The 17,806-nt window shown below is 39.3% G+C and overlaps 1 pseudogene; it reads left to right on the plus strand.

Moving 5' to 3' along the window:
• The first annotated feature begins 710 nt into the window (after positions 1 to 710).
• On the plus strand, positions 711 to 17,772 carry LOC111153111 (annotated as a pseudogene).
• Positions 17,773 to 17,806: the final 34 nt, after the last annotated feature.

Here is a 17,806-nt window from a genome sequence, read left to right on the forward strand (position 1 = left end):
ACTTAGCTTGCTTATGTCCATGCTTTAGCATGAAGTCCTCTTTCTCCAAAAGTGTCATTTGACTCTCTGATTCCCGGTACTTAACCCAATGCCTGAAAAGAATAGTATTTAATGTTAAAGGAATGAATGAGCCATATATATATATATTTTTTTTTTTTTTTATTTGAGAGAAGGAGAGAGGGAGATCACAAGCAGGGGAGAAGGATAGAAGGAGAAGCAGGCTCCCCCTGCAGGGAGAGCCTGATGTGGGACTCGATCCCAGGACCCTGGGATCATGACCTGAGCTGAAGGCAGATGCTTGACCGACTGAGCACCCCACAATATATTTTTATATAAAAGACAGAGGTTGGTACACAGGACAGCATGGTTAACATTGTCATAGGAAAATTAGGGAGGGTTTACTGGAAGAGGTATTAGCTAGATTTCAAAGGAATTTTTCAGGTAATTGAGGTGACGGGACATTTGAGGCGAGGAGAATAGTATGTCTCAAGGCAGGAAGTCATGGACAGCGTGAGGTTCTCGGGGCACTAGAAGCAGTGGTTCTACTACGTACAAACTCCAAGGGGAGAGTTGAGGGTTGCAGATAGAGGCCAGAGCTAGATCATAAAAAGTCCAATTACATTGTGATGTTTCAATTAACGTAATATGCTAGCACTACTGGCTTGATTATAGGAAAGACTTTCCATCTGCAGCAAACTGGCTTGCACGGCATGAATATGAGATGCACGCGCATGCCTAGGGAGCTAGACATAGGCATCGAATATGCAGGCCTGCATTTCAGTCCCCATTCTAGCACTTACTTAGTTCCAACACTCACTGGCTAGGTCCCTTGGGGCAATTTCCTTAAGCTCACTGAACATCAGTTTCTTCTTCTCTAAAACCGGGTTAATAATCATTCCTGCCTCATAGAATTTTGTGTAGATTAAATGAGATAATATGCATAAAGCTCTTACCACAGCGCCTTGATATGTGCTCAGTAAATACTATTATTTTTAATTTTTTTAGTATTCTCTACCTCTTGCGGTCAAGAGTCACATGCTGCCCCAACTGACAGCCAGCCTCATTATTCTTTTTTAAATTGTCTTTCCAAGTTTGCTGGAGCATGACCTTGGAACAGGCCACCCTGAGACAGATGAAATACTAATGTTGATGGATAAAACATGTCACCCTAAACCAGAACATTACCGAAGAGAGGATATTAATGTAATGGGGGATAACAGGTCATTTTGTGACCAGTGTCTGATTGGTATATGATGCAATTCTCCAGCTATTGAAAGAACAGGTCAGGCACCACTGGACTCTAGGCCCTACTGAAAGGTGGGATACTCTGGCCAGTTGGGAACTTACTAGGGCCTACATGCATATGACAAAACAAGCATTCATGCATAACTGGGGGCTGTGTATCCTGCCATTTCCCCACTTTAAAAAGCAATTTGGGGTCCCCAGCCTGTGCAGCAGCCACTGACCTACAGCCTATGGGGTCCAGGAGAAACCTCTACCGCCAACCTGACACAACGTGCAGCTGCAGAAACCAGATGATAGGGGATCTTTATGCTCCCAGCTCCTCCCTGCAGAATCCTGGAGCTCTGCTCTTGCATTGAGGCCCTTCAATGTGGAACTGGCTCAGGCTGGTTAAGGACTCAGTCTCTGAGAAAACAATTAGACTGATGTGAATGCAGTTTTGAAAAAAAAAACAAAACATGTGGATGGTATATCCTGTAACATTCCACCACAGCAGCCGGTGGCCCGTGAACTAGGGGAGGCACCAGAGGAGGCAAGCCCCGCTCCTGGGCCCCAGACTGACCTCACAGAGCCCCAGAGGGAATGAAAAGTCAGGCCCCCACCATGGGGGACTGAGGAAAAAAAGCAGCTGGGAAGCTGCCATCAGAAGATATACTCTGACTAAAATATGGCTTATGACAATCATTGGTAAAGGAGACAAAATTTGGATGACAAAGCCTATCATAACACCAGGAACTGAAAAACTATGCTGAAAACACACAGACCTCTCCTCTTCATTTAACACTAGAACTACTGGGTGAAAAGGAACTTCATACAGCTCATGCCACAAGTCACATGGGAAAAGCACAGGGCATTGTCACATGCTTGAGAGCAACGCCCTATCGTGGTAGAAGGAGAGGGGTGTTCCTTCCCTTAGATATTTGCATGTTTGACAAATACAATACATGGTGTTTCACAAGAGGATTTTCTATGGAAGAACCAAGATATAAATGTGAGGGATGAAATATTCGTGTCATTGCTAGCCCAGCATGCTGGCACTTAAAGCATGCTAGGCCCTTCCGCCAAAGTGTTCTTGTGAAAGCATTTCCTGCTTTTCTTCAAGTTGCTCTGGAGGACTACTTAAAGAAAATCCAACAAATTTTTATATATTCCAACCATCTTTACAAAAGAATGCTTCCATTACTTCCATTATTTGTATATTCAGTCATGAAGAAAAAGAACTTAAAATAATGTCATGGCATTGGAGAAAAAAAGCAGTTTGGTTAGAAGAAAACAGAGTATTATGTTTGTGACCTTGCAGTGGGCCAAGAATTGTTTTTAAACAGGACTTCTATGGAGCACCTGTGTGGTTCAGTCATTAAGTGGCTGACTTTGGCTCAGGTCATGATTCTAGGGTCCTGGGATCAAGCCCCACTTCAGGCTCCCTGCTCAGTGGGGAGTGTGCTCCTCTCTCCCTCTGTCTGCTGTTCCCCCTGCTTGTGTTCTCTCTCTCTCTCAAATAAATAAAATCTTTAAAAATAAATAAACAAACAGGACTTCTAGGGATGCCTGGGTGACTCAGTCAGTTTGGGTGTCTGCTTTCGTCTCCATTTGTGGTCCTGGGGTCCTGGGATTGAGCCCCACATTGGGATCCTGCTTCTCCCTCTCCCTCTGCTGTTCCCCCTGCTTGTGCTTCCTCTCTCTCTCAAATAAATGAATAGAATCTTAATAAAATAAAATAAAATAATGAGGACTTCTATTCACAAGAAGATACCACTGAGAACGTAAAAATGCAATCCATAGAGTGGAGTAAGATCTTTTCAATATGTGTATCTAACAAAAAACTCATAGCAAGAATATATAAAGAACTCTTGCAAATCAAAGAGAGAGACAACCTAATCAAGAAATGAGTGGAGTCCTTAACTGACGTTTTGCCAGACATGACAACAGCCAATAAACATAAAAAGGTGCTCAACTTTATTAGTCATGATGAAAATGCAAATTAAAACCATAATGCACCAGGGCACCTGGGAATTTGGGATTGATTTAATAATGAATGACTTTTGAGATAGATGATTCTTAATAGGAATAGAATAGCAGTTATAATTGTTCCTCAGTTAAAGTTTTGGCAGTCCTACTTACTAGCTCTTTGATGTTGAGCCCATTATCTAGCCTTCTATACATCAATTTCCGTATATGTGAAATGGGAATGATGGTACCTTCCTCCCAGGGCAGTTATGAGAATTGTATGAATTAATGTTTGAAAAGCATTAGAATGGTGCTCAACGCATGGTATGATATTTGGGTTTCTTAATCATGTAACACCTAAAATTAAGTAAAAGTAGCCTCTGATCATGTATATGTAGAGAAAAGAATAAACTTTAATTTATACAAAATTTTATTTTATCCTTTCAAAACTCCTATTTTGTATTTATTTTTTTCCTATTTTGTATTTAAATGTGCTTCTTTAAATGACAACTAATCTGTGTCTATAATTTATAAATTGTAGGGGGGCTGTGCAATTACTTTTTGTGCTGGATCCTGACAATTTGACAACTGCTATTCCAGATTAAGAATCTGCATATAGGGACGCCTGGGTGGCTCAGTTGGTTAGACGACTGCTTTCGGCTCAGGTCATGATCCCGGAGTCCCGGGATCGAGTCCCGCATCGGGCTCCCAGCTCCATGGGGAGTCTGCTTCTCCCTCTGACCTTCTCCTCGCTCATGCTCTCTCTCACTGTCTCTCTCTCAAATAAATAAATAAAATCTTTAAAAAAAAAAAAGAATCTGCATATAAAACTGAAACAGATATTGTATAGGAGTAAGTTATGTAGAGAGCATCACTCTTCTTTCAACATGATTAATATCAGGAGATATTAATGTGTCTTGTCCATTTTTAAGAGTGTGTCCAGGAGAATCTGAACTTCACAGAGCCTCTCTAAGGGGAAACCTGATGTACCATGTGATCACTGTCAGTTACCTCTATTGGGTAATAAAAGGGTTAACCACTTGGAAAAAAGAAAGAAAGAAAAAAGAAAGAAAGAAAAAAAGAAAGAAAGAAAAGAAAAGAAAGAAAGAAAGAAAGAAAGAAAGAAACCATAATGCAATATCACTACACATCCACCAAAATGGCTTAAATGAAAAACTGTTGGCAAGTATGCAGAGCAACTAGAACCCTCATACACTTCTTTTGGGAATATAAATTGGTACAATCACTGAAAAACTGCTTGGCAGTATCTGCTGGAGCTGAATAAACACATGCCCTTCTCATTCTAGGTAGGTAGGCCACAGAAAATTATCCACGTGTCCACCAAAAGACATGTGTTATCATGCCCATAGCAGCACCTGTCCTAACTACCCAGTTGCCCATCAACAGAAGAATGGAAAACCATGGTACATTCATGAACCATGGTACATTCAGAAGAATGGAAAACCATGGTACAATGAAAAAATATATAGAAATATGAATTATCTACAAGCACACGAGCAATATGGGTGAATCTCATAAATACAATGCTGAGCAAAAGAAGCCAGATACAGAAGACTACATAGGTATGATTCCATTTATATGAAGTACAAAACAGGCAAAACTAATCTTTGTTTTCAGAAGTCAGAAATAACCTTGGGAGGAAGATGACTAGGGACTAGGAAAAACACACAAGGGGATTTCGGGGGTGCTGGAAATGTTCTATTTCTTGATCTGGGCATTGATTACCAGACTATATGTATACCATATTTTAATAATTTCAAAGTTAAAATAATAATTTGCATGTATTAAGTCAAGAATCTTAAAAATTTATCTTTTGTCTCAGTAATTACACCTTTAGGAATCTATGAGATCAATATTATTTTTATAGCTTGTTAATATAACCTCTTATCTACTAGGAACTGTGCTAGGTGCTTTACATACATTAACCAGCTTGCTTTTGGAATCACATTTTTCCCATTTCATCTTCTAATTATTATTGCTAACATATAAATCAGCTATTTTGTTTATGTATTTATCTTTTATCAGGCCACTTGACTGAGTTATTTTAATTCCAATAGCTCCTTTGGCTAATTATCTAGGGTTTTCTAAGTAAACATTACATCATCATCAAAGAGTAGTAATTCTGTCTCTTCCTTTACAAAACTTACCTTATTGAATTGATTGGACCCTCCCAAATAAATAAATAAATCTTTTTTAAAAATTCCACATATGAGTGAAATCATATGGTATTTGTCTTTCTCTGACTGATTTTGCTCAGCATAATACTCTCTAACTCCAATCACATTGTTGCAAATGGCAAGATTTCATTCTTTTGATGGCTGAGTAATATTCCATTGTATATATACTCCATATCTTCTTTATCCATTAATCAGTTGATGGACATTTGGGTTCTTTCCGAATTTGGATATTGTTGATAATGCTGCTATAAATATCAGGTGCCCCTTCGAATCAGTATTTTTGTATCTTCTGGGTAAATACCTAGTAGTGCAGTTGGTGGGTCATAAGGTAGCTCTATTTTCAACTTTTTGAGGAAACTCCGTACTGTTTTTCAGACTGGCTGCACCAGTAATATCAACATGTACTGTTAGTAGTCACCAGTAATAACGAAAATATAGCATTGTTGAATTAATATATTAGCCATTTTTTATACAATATTGATTTTTTTTTCCTATCTGAACTTGGGACATAGGGGAACTTATTCTAGTAACTTGAATATTATAATCAAAGCACAAGTTTTCTAGTATGTTCAGTTGTCCTTTTATTTTTCTATTTTTTAAAAGGTTTATTTCAGAAAGAGAGAGCACAGAAGGGGACAATGGTGGGGCAGAGGAAGAGAGAGAATAGAATCTCAAGCAGACTTCCTGATGAGCACAGGGCTTAATGCAGGGTTTGATCTCAGGACTCCGAGATCATGATCTGAGCCAAAATCAAGAGTCGGACACCTAACCAACTGAGTCAACCAGGCACCCCTTCTTTAGAATTTTAAAAATATATCCACATGGGTCACCTGGATGGCTCAGTGGGTTAAGCCACTGCCTTCATCTCAGGTCATGATCTCAGGGTCCTGGGATTGAGCCCCACGTCAGGCTCTCTGCTTAGTAAGGAGTCTGCTTCCCCCTTGCTCTGCCTGCCTCTCCGCCTACTTGTGATCTTGGTCTGTCAAATAAGTAAATAAAATCTTAAAAAAAATTTTAAAAACGTATCCACATGTTTAGATTTTTTTTCCAGTTTTAGTATATTATAATCAAAGAACATGTCCTATAAGAATTCTACTTTTTGCTTCTCATCACAAGAAAAAAAAATGTAACTATGTATGCTGATAGATGTTAACTGGACCGTTGTGATGATCATTTTCCAATACATACAAATATCAAATCATTAAGTTGTACACCTAAAGCTAATATAATGTTATACATCAATTATACCTCAAAAAATGAAAAAAGAATTCCATTTTTTGGAATTTAGCAATATTTGGGTTTTTTTGGCCAGTTTTTCTCAATGTCCTATAAACATTTAAAAACAATATGTAAGATACAAAGCTTTGAATTTACTTGTGTAGAAAATGATTCTAAATCTATTACAGTCACATTATTAATATTGTTCAAGATGTTCCCATTATTTACTTTTTCTGCACTTGATAAAATATTCCCTGATAAATGTTAATATATCTTAATTATAGTTTTTTCCCTTAAAATTTTTCCAGTTTTTGCTTTATATTTATATTTGGTTTTTTGTTGTTAGGTGTGTGATGGTTCATGATTTCTTTGTGACTTGAACCCTGTATTATTAAAAATATTCACCTTTGTTCTGTTTAATTTTTTTGCCTTGGCTTCTGTCAGATCTTAACTTGTTCTTTTTGTTTACATTATCTGTGATATACCTTTTTTTTTTTTTACTGTCATTGTTTTGATATTGTTTTATTTTATTTTTTAATTTTTTGAGTATGGTTGACCCACAATGTTATATTAGTTTCAGGTGTACAACATAGAGATTCAACTTCTCTATGTTATGTTAGGCTCACCACAGTTGTAGCTACTATCTGTCATCATATAACACTATTACAATATCATTGACTATATTCCCTATGCTGTACCTTTTATTCCCACGACTTACTCCATAACTGGAAGCCTGTATCGTCTACTCCCTTTCACCAATTTCGCCCACTGTCCACTCCCTTCCCTCCAGCAACCTTCAGTTTGTTCTCTGTATTTAGAGATCTGATTCTGCTTTTTGTTTATTCATTTGTTTGTCTTTTAGATTCCACATGTGGGTGAAATCATACAGTATTTGCTTTCCCCTGTATTATTTCATTTAGCATAATACCCTCTAGGTCCACCCATGTTATTTGAGTGGCAATATCTCATCCTTTTTATGGCTGCATAATATCCTATTCTATATACATACATATATATGGGATATATATATATATATATGGGATATACATGTACATATATGTGTGTGTATATATGTATGTATGTGTGTGTATGTGCATCTTCTTTAATCATTTATCTATCAATATACACTTAGACCTGGCTATTGTAAATTATGCTGCAATAAATATAAGGGTACATAAATATTTTCAAAAAGTGTTCTCATTTTCTTTGGGTAAATATCCAGTAGTGGAATTATTGGATCATACGGTATTTCTATTTTTAAATTTTTGAAGAACCTCCATACTGTTTTCCACAGTGGCTATACCAATTTATATTCCCACTAATGGTGCATGAAAATTCCTTTTTCTTCACATCCTTGCCAACACTTGATATTTCTTTTCTTTTTTATTCTAGCCATTCTGACAGGTATAAGATGGTATCTCATTGTGATTTTGATTTGCATTTCCATGATGATGAGTGATGCTGAACATCTTTTCATGTGTTTGTTGGAAATCTGCATCTATTCAAGTCCTCTGCCAATTTTTAAATTGCATTGTTTGTTTTTGGCGTTGAATTGTATAAGTTCTTTATGTGTTTTGGTATTAATCCTTTATCAGATATATCATTTGCAAATATCTTCTCCCATTCAGTAGGTTGCTTTTTTGTTTTGTGGATGGTTTCCTTCACTGTGTAGCTTTTTATTTTGATGTAGTCCCAATAGTTTCTTTTTGCTTTTGTTCCCCTTGCCTTAGGAGACACATCTAGGCAAATGTTGCAATGGCCAAGATCGAAGAAATTACTGCTTATGTTCTCTTCTAGGAGTTTTATGGTTTCAGGTATCACATTTAAGTCTTTAATCCATTTTGAGCTTATTTTTTGTGTAGGTTGTTAGAGAGTGGCCCAGTTTCGTTCTTTTGCATGTGACTGTCCAGGTTTCCCAGCACCATTTATTGCAGAGACTGTCTTTTCCCCCATTATATATCTTTGCCTACTTTGTCATAGATTAATTTGGTATCATTTTAATATTTTTTAAAGATTTTATTTATTTTTATGTGTGTGTGTGAGAGAGAGAGACAGAAAGTGAGCAAGCATGAGTGGGGGGGGGGCGGAGAGAGAAGCAGACTCCCTGCTGAGCAGGGAGCCTAAAGTGGGACTTGATACCAGGATCCTGGGATCATGACCTGAGCCAAAGGCAGATGCTTAACTGACTGAGCCACCCAGGTGGCTCAGTCAGTTACTATTGGTCAGCCACTATTATTTTAAATGGTCAGCCACTATTATTTTAAATATTTCTTACCAACAACATTTAGACTGTTCTTTGTTCAATCTGAGAGTCTTTGTCTTTGATTAGTGGAATTTAACCTATTTAAATATAGTGTGATAATTCAGACAGACTGGGCTAAGTCCTATCCTCTCATTCTTTCTATTTTCTGTTAAATACATATTGTTGTTTCCTCCAATCTCCCTTTTATTTTGCCAGAATGATCCAATTTTCTTTGGTCCTTCTCTTTTTCTATAATGACATGGAAGTCATGTATGCTGTTTCTGTCTTCCTAGATCTTACTTATTAATTTTATTACATATATTTAAAATAAATTTCAAGGCATTAACAGTAGCAATGAAAGGATAATCCTAATGTTGAAAGAGTGACGAAATGAGCATTTTCATACATCATTGGTAAGAATGTAAATTGGTGATTCTTACCAATAATTACCATCATTGATAAGAATGTAAATTTTTATCCCATGTTTCCAAGTATTTATAGAGAGTGGGTGGGGAAAGTAGCCCTGACTATTTGGCTTAATCCAGGAAGGGCCTAGGGCTGTGATCAATCTCATCCAAGGCACGAAACTGAAAAATGAAACTCTGAAGTGAAAAACAAGGTGTTAATGGTGGGAAAGTATAAAATAGTATAAAGTATAAAAATAGACGCTGGCATGGCAACCAATATTCTCTATAATGGTCACCGTAGTATTGCTTATATGTAAGAAAATTTGGAAGAAACCTACATGTGCACTAATGAGTGCATTAATAATGGAACTTTCACACTATTCCCCTCTGTCCGCTTGGGAAAGTTATTTAAACCCTCAACTCTGATTTTTTTATCTATAAAATGGGAATAATAAGAGCATCTATATCAATCATAAAGTTGTTGTGAGGCTTCAACAAACATGTAGAACCCTTAAAACGGTGTCTGGCACATGATAAGTACACAGTATATGGTAGCTACCATTACTATTATTATTTATTTTTTAAAAATAGAATATTATAGGGAGTGAGGTGAGGGGAAATTGGATGAAGGTGGTCAAAAGGCACAAAATCCTAGGGATGCAACGTACAACATGATGATTATAGTTAACACTGCCATATGATATATATGAAAGTCATTAAGGAAGTAGATCCTAAGAGTTCTAATCACAAGGAAAAAATTACATACATATGAGATGATAGATGTTAACTAAACTAATTGTGGTGTTCTTTACATGATATATGTAAATTAAGTCATTGTACTGTACAACCTAAATTTATAGAGTGCTGTATGTCAATTATATCTCTATAAAACTGGGGAAAACTCCAGAGTATTAGCTTTTACATAATGTTTCTTTAAAGTTTTAAATTCCAGTTAGTTAGCATACAGTATAATATTAGTTTCAGGTGTACAATATATTGATTCAACACTTCCATACAACACCTCGTGCTCATCACAAGTGCACTCCTTAATCTCTCTCACCCATTTAACCCATCCCTCATAACTCCCCTGGTAACCATAGGTTTGTTCTCTATAGTTAAGAGTCTGTTTCTTGGTTTGCCTCTCTCTTTTCTTTTTGCTCATTTGTTGTTTCTTAAGTTCCATATATGAGTGAAATCCTATAGCATTTGTCTTTCTCTATCTGACTTATTCCACCTGGCATAATACATTGTTAACTGAAAAATTAGAGCATAATGGTAGTGATATCATGCTCTAATTTTCTGCTGTTTAAGATTATGGATGTGTGATATAGAAAATGGTCATCTACAGAAATGACCATACATACTATGTCATATATATACATACACAGAACTATGTACTGAAGTGCCAGCAGTCTTTCTCTTTCTGGCTTTTATGTGGTCCCTTGGCATGGGTAAGAGCTCAAGAGTACGAAGTAAGACCTGGGAAGGGTATGAACAGCAGGAAGAACTATGGGGATATTTTCTTGTAGACCCTCATGACCCAGCTGTCATGAAGTTAGACAATAAATTATCCTGGAAAACAAAACTGTAATTCCTGTATAGCTGAATTTGTGAACTGAGGATCATACTTTCTACCCACAACATTGTGCTTCTTGTATTCTTAAAAATCAGTATACATTACTTTTATAATAAAGAAATGACAGTCATTATTTCCCCACATACTCAATTCTAAGTGAATCTATTCCTTCACTAGCATCAGCTCAAAGACAGAGCTTTGATCATCTACAGATTAGATGACTCTGTCATGTCTTACCTATAGCCACAGCTGTTTTGGTCAAGAATGACATCTCTTCCTAGCTGGACCAATCATATTCTCTCTCTGGAGAACTTAAAACCGGAATACTAAGGGAATAAATTAGGAAGAGAAGGAGAATGAAATAGATGCAGGGGTGGGGATGACAGGCAGAATGGGTCCTGAGAGACCAAAGGGGGTGACCTTGATTCCTAATAGATATTACAGGCCATTTGACCTTAGCTATAACTAACTTCTTACATCTAGATGCTTGTGAAGATGATAAATTCCCCACTGTTGAGCTAGCTGGGTTCTCTTCCTTGCAACTAAAAGATCTCTAACAAGAACATCAAATGTCTAAACTTTTGCACATAGAATGTGAAGAATCATTTTGATTTCTGAGGCATTCTTATATTACATATCATCACTCATAGTAATTAGAAGGATCACTATTTATTTGACCTTTATCTCCATGGATAGAGCTCTGATGACCTCATAATTACCTGTGTGCTCACTTGTTGACTCTGAACAATTCTTTATCCTTCCACGGCCTCCTCCCACAATCTGGCTAATGTGGACTCAAGGAAGATTAATGGATTTTATTATTTTCCTAAGCAAACTTTAGGGAGTCAGCTGCTGTCAAGGGAGAGAAGCACTGGCCAAACACAGTGACTTCTGTATTACTTGCATCGTTGCTTCTTTCTAGCTCTAAAGTTAATTGACAGTTGCCATGCACATTCAAATCCAGTGATCATTCCTTTCTAGAATAAGGCAGGGGGATAAGAACAGGATGTAGGGTTAGTGGACTCCATGATTCAACTGCATTCAAACTTAAGGAGACTAGATGACTGCACATATTTCCAGAGGCACAGTCCAGTGGGGTAGAGAGAATCCCAGTCAGGAAGGCCACACATCTGTGGTCTGGTTCCAGTCTCACCACTCTCTGGCTACATTTGCTCCTAGCTGAGTAATTGCAGTATAAAAATTTATTGGTGTGCCTACTGCATGCAAAGCACTGTATTATGTGTAGCAAGGAATGGATTTAGTCATTTGACAAACTTTTACTGAGTGTCTGCCATGTACATGTCACTAGGTGCTGGAAGTTTCAATATGAACAATATCCTATTCTTGCTCTTGAGGAACAGCCTTCACCTCTCTGGTTCTCAGTTCTCCTAGCTCAAATAAGAAGTAAACGAGATAATTTCCAAGGTCAAATCTAGGTCTAAACTTGTATGCCTCTCAGAATTTCCTCCTAGACTTCTATACCCCTTTTGGGTGGGGGTAGGGCAAAGAGATTGGTTCGTTGTTGTTTTAATTCAAGCAAAAGTTTACAAGGGAGGATAAAATAGTTTTCAAATACGCATTACAAACAGCATATACACAAATTTTTCATTTCTTAAAAGATCTTATTTATTTGAGAGAGAGAGCATCAGTGGGAAGCAGAGGCAGAGGGAGATGGAGAAGCAGACTTCCACCTGAGCAGGGAGCCTGGAACAGGGCTCAATTCTAGGACCCCAAGATCATGACCCAAGCCAAAGGCAGATGCTTAACCGACTGAGCCAACCAGGCACCCGTACATATTTCTTTCAAATAACATATATTGGGGCGCCTGGGTGGCTCAGTGGGTTAAGCCACTGCCTTCAGCTCAGGTCATGATCCCAGGGTCCTGGGATCGAGTCCCGCATCGGGCTCTCTGCTCAGCAGGGAGCCTGCTTCCCTTCCTCTCTCTCTGCCTGCCTCTCTACCTACTTGTGATCTCTGTCTGTCAAATAAATAAATAAAATCTTAAAAAAAAAAAACAAATAGCATATATTGATTGAGTTCAGTAGCATAGTGTTTCTCCCTAAATCTTTGTTAGAAGTTGAACCTATCTCTATGGAATTTCATGAATGCTTGATCTTTACTGATGATTCCATGAGGCACAGAGCAGAATATTCAAACCACTGAATTTTGACGAACTGCCTATTTGTGGTAGTAACCTGCCAGGTCCCTATGGAAGAGACATGCTGAGGATACTTCAGGAACACTATAGCTGGGGCCTTGACCCAGATCTTGAATGAATACTCTACACAGGCAAGCTAGGCATTACTACCCTGGTACCACAGGGACTCCTGCTAGCTTAGATCTGCATCGTGCTCCTCCCTTTTTTCTGGACACCTCCTGACTCATCTCCCCAGTTCTTTCTCAGGTGGCAGGAAGCCCCAGGGCATTTTCTGTGTCACCTACATGGCAGAAAAATTCTAAGAAGATAATCAATACTGAGATATAGAAAAAAAGAAATCTAAGAGAAAGATCCAAAAGGCACTCCCAACAGAAGACATTTTAACTGTGCTCTTAGGACAAAGAGGTCTACCCATCACATCAGTGAAATTGGACATTTGGGAAACCTGAATCAGTGTCGTATGCCAGAAATGCTTTCTGAAGTCAAATGTTAATAGATGGCCAAAAACAGAAGTGTTGAAGGGATCTGTGCTCTAGGTTTCTTGGAGACTATAGCCTAGCTATTAGTCAAGGAAGGAAAATAAGACATGGAGGACCCAAGCAGGAGGAGGATGGTAAGAAGGCAAGGAAATGAGTGATAAATCTTTTAGGACTGATTGGGGAATTCCAGCGTGCAAAGGGGGTAAATTACTTTCCGTAAGGGACTTACATAATCAGTTTAAAGTTGCATCAGTGCCCCACCTCCCTGAAGGGGGCTGCAGATTACATCTGTGGGTTTGGCTAACATAAGCATTTATAACCACTAAGGCTCTAGGCAAAAGGCTTAAGAGATGAGACTGGAGCCAAGATAATCCTAATTCAGAGCAGCCATCAGGTTGCCTGGAGCAGGATGTAGTTTAAGCCAAAGGAGTCCTCACTGAAAGGGCCTTAAACATCACACAGTGGTCTTAACTATAGAAACTAACACTTTTTTGGTCTAAAACTCCCAACAACAGAGGCTGTTGCCCTCACCCTGGATAGGGTTGAGAGATATAAGCTTAAAGTAGGCGAAAACCTACAGTAAAGGGAAACTAACATCTTTATCAGTATTCCTCTTCATACACTATTGATTCTAGACCAACAGAACTCTCACCACCCCGGTATCACTCTAGATTCCTCAGAGATCTCTGCCTAGGTTCAGTGCCAAGTCATTCTATTCATTCAAAATCATTCATTAAACGTCTGTATGCCAGACACTGTTCTAGGACCTGCTGGATCCTAAACCAAACACATTAGATGAAGTTCTCCTTCAAATTTCTAGCCCTTCCTCGTAGACCGCTTTTTGTCTGCACACTGAAATTCTCACTGTCTTTAAAATTTAAACACAAATGCTCCCTCATTCATGCATTCTTTCAATAAATTCTGGTTGAACACTTAACTATGTGCAGAGTCCTGGCTCAGGCAGTAAAGATACAATTGTGAAAACGGCACCATTCACTCAGCATGTAGTCTGTGGTGGATACAAGAAGCTAAAGTAAGGGTGCCATAAAGAAGTACCCAAAAAAGGGGTGCCTGGGTGGCTTAGTGGGTTAAGCCTCTGCCTCCGGCTCCAGTCATGATCTCAGGGTCCTGGGATCGAGCCTCGCATCGGGCTCTCTGCTCAGCAGGGAGCCTGCTTCCCCCTCTCTCTCTGCCTGCCTCTCTGCCTACTTGTGATCTCTCTCCCTCTCTCTGTCAAATAAATAAATAAAATCTTAAAAAAAAAAAAAAAAGAAGTACCCAAAAAGAGGTAATGTCTAAGTGCTTCTCAAAGTTCCTCATAGCACATACAGGAAGGAGATTGCTCTTGGCTGGAGGTGACCAGCTAGGATATGTAGCTGTCCCAAGCTCTGCCTGGCCAACCTAAGGACTGAGGGGATCACTGTCTCAGCACACTTGTACCCCATTCACAGCATAATTGTTGGTCGAGTCTAGGCTAACTCCTGAAGGAAAAGTAGATGCTAAATTGCAGAACACATATTCAGAGTCCTACAGGTACTCATTTGACAGGTCTTAATTGAGCAACTGCTATATGCCAGATACTGTGCCTGGGGCTAGGAATACAACAGTGAACACAGAAACTGTGCTTAAGGAGCTTTTACTCTACTGGCGAAGACAGACAAGTGGGCAAGCAATTAGAATACTATGACATAAGTTCTCTCCTGGAGGTAAAAATCAAAGGGTTATAGGACGTTACCCAAGTCTGAGAAGTCAGAAATTTATAGGGTGGTAAAACAAAAGTTAAGACCTTCAAGTAGGTGGAGTGGGAGTGGGAGGTAGGAAAGTCATTCCAGGGAGAAGAGTATGGTAAAAGTGAGATAATCATGGCACATCTCCTTTGGCTATCCCCATAAACGCTATGCTCAATACAGATTCCTCGCTATCTAAAAGTAGAGCATTCCTAGGACACCTTTCATAAATCAAAGTAGTATAAAGCAAAGGCAAAGCAATGACCACTCATTTATACGGAGAATTTTTGAGCATTCCCAGACCTAAGAAACAATCTCTTGGGCTTTTCTGATACCTTAGGACACATCTTTCTAATGGATGCCCAAAATAAACTGAGATAACACACAGATGTTCCCAGACACAGTTTAAAACTATGGCGGTGAGGGCACTCCTGCTGCTTGGGACATGCACTGCCTCTATAATGACTGGGTGCAAGACAAATACTGAACAACGCTATTTTCACTTTTTGCCTTTTTTTTTTTCGGTAAAAACAAAAATCCTGCAGATTTCTTTGGGTTAGTGAAAACAGGTCTGATGTAGGTCTTTCGTAAAAGGGAGTGGCTTAATGGCAACTTTCAAAACCTATATGCCATATTTGTTCACTCCTCTGTGCTTTGCCCATGCTCCCTTCCCTGCTTGGCTCATTCATGCTTTAGGAGCCAGCTCAAAACTCACCTCCTTTGTGAAAGACTTCCTCAGGCAAAATCAGTCATTCCCTCCTCTCTGCTTCTACAGTGATGACTAGATGAACCAAAAATCTGGACTCGTTGTCTGACAGTGAATTCTTTTCCTGATATGTAAACCAATTTTATAAGAAGACACAGATAAGAAATTAAGTCATGTTTTATTCATTTATCAAGCTCTTTTTTTTAAAGATTTTATTTATTTATTTCAAAGACAGAGATCACAAGTAGGCAGAGAGACAGGCAGAGGGAGAGGAAGTGAAGCAGTCTCCCTGCTTAGCAGAGAGCCCGATGTGGGGCTTGATCCCAGGACCCTGGGATCATGACCTGAGCTGAAGGCAGAGGCTTTAACCCACTGAGCCACCCAGGCACCCCCATTTATCAAGCTCTTTAATAAAAGGAAAAATTGAGAAAACAACCAAATATCATATATTATGTGTCATTATTCTTGGTATTCATCGAATTAAAATTCATGGCCATGTTGAATTGAATCTACACTAATTTGACGAATTCATATTGTTAAATAACTGACTTTTGCTACCATCTCTATGCTAGTTTTTAAATATATGGATTATGTTTTTTTAAGATCGTATTTTATTTGAGAGAGAGAGAGAGAAATAGCGATAGAGATATCAATAGAGAGAATGAGTGGGGAGGAGAGGGAGAATCAGGCTCCCCGCTGAGCATGGAGCCGTGGCGGGGCTGGATCCCAGGACACGGGGATCATGACCTGAGCTAAAGGCAGATGCTTAAACGACTAAGCCACCCAGGCGCCCCTAGTGGGTTTTTTGTTTTTGTTTTTCTTTCTTTCTTTCTTTCTTTTTTTTTTTTTTAACTTTTAATAGTTGTTCATTACTTTCTGATTGATATACTGGTCAGAGAGAGGATAACTGGAGTAATATCTTTGAAATATTCTCTCAACAAAAATCTCTGTATTTTCATTAATTTTTACAATCCCTTTATTCGGAGTCCAGCTCCTTTATTTTGTAACTTAGGTAAATGACTCCTCTCCTTGGAGTCACATAAATCACATAAATCACATAAAGAGGTGCCCTGCACATGCTCAGTCCTGAAATCATACTTTGACCTACTGTTCCTGTATTAACACCTGTCCTTCTGGATACCCACTATTTTCTGGCTCTACAAGTCCTCTTCCTTCCCCACTGCTGTAGATCAAGCTCCCATTACTTTCCACCCCCAATAAACAAGGGTTTCCTAACTGGTTTATCCAACCAACTATTCGACGTGAGGTTTGTAAAATGCAAGCCTTTGGGATGATTTTCACTAGCCCACAGGATTGAAGTGCTGAAGAGGCCTGTCTTATTTCCGGGTATTCCCGGTCTTGCATCCAAAGTCTAAGCAATGTCTTCATGCTTGCAGTAAGTATGTACCCCAGTTCGAGGAGTTTTGTTTTGGGGGAGGTGGCTTGGGCGCCCTTTACTAAGAGATTATCAACTACTGAGGAAAAAGCCCACACCCGAGGCTGGACCTCGGATGCCTCCAGCTTGCTCTGAAAGTACAGATTTTTTCCAGTCATAAATACATCAGATTCTTGGGGTCTTGTGATCCCTCTCTAGCAGAACCAGTCAGACTACCCGATTCCAGCCCCCTCCGCCCCACGGCGCTTCCCATTAAAACCACCAGCGGTTTGCGTCCTCCCATTTTCCCGCTCCTCAAGTTCTCTGAGCCCGGGACGTCCTCTACCTCCCAGCTCGTTCGCCATTCAGGCTGGGACAATGCCTCTTCGCGCTCGCACGGCCGGGTGCACCTCTCGACCCGGGGGGCCGGAGGAGCACGGAGCGGGTCGTCCGGGGTCGTGGCCGAGGAGCCGGCCGGTCACGTGGCACGCCGGTAGTCACGCGGGCGCCGCTCAGCTGACTGGGGGCTCA

Source organism: Enhydra lutris, unplaced genomic scaffold, assembly GCF_002288905.1.
Source record: "Enhydra lutris kenyoni isolate GAN:26980312 unplaced genomic scaffold, ASM228890v2 scaffoldscaffold31, whole genome shotgun sequence".
In the NCBI taxonomy this organism is placed as follows: domain Eukaryota; kingdom Metazoa; phylum Chordata; class Mammalia; order Carnivora; family Mustelidae; genus Enhydra; species Enhydra lutris.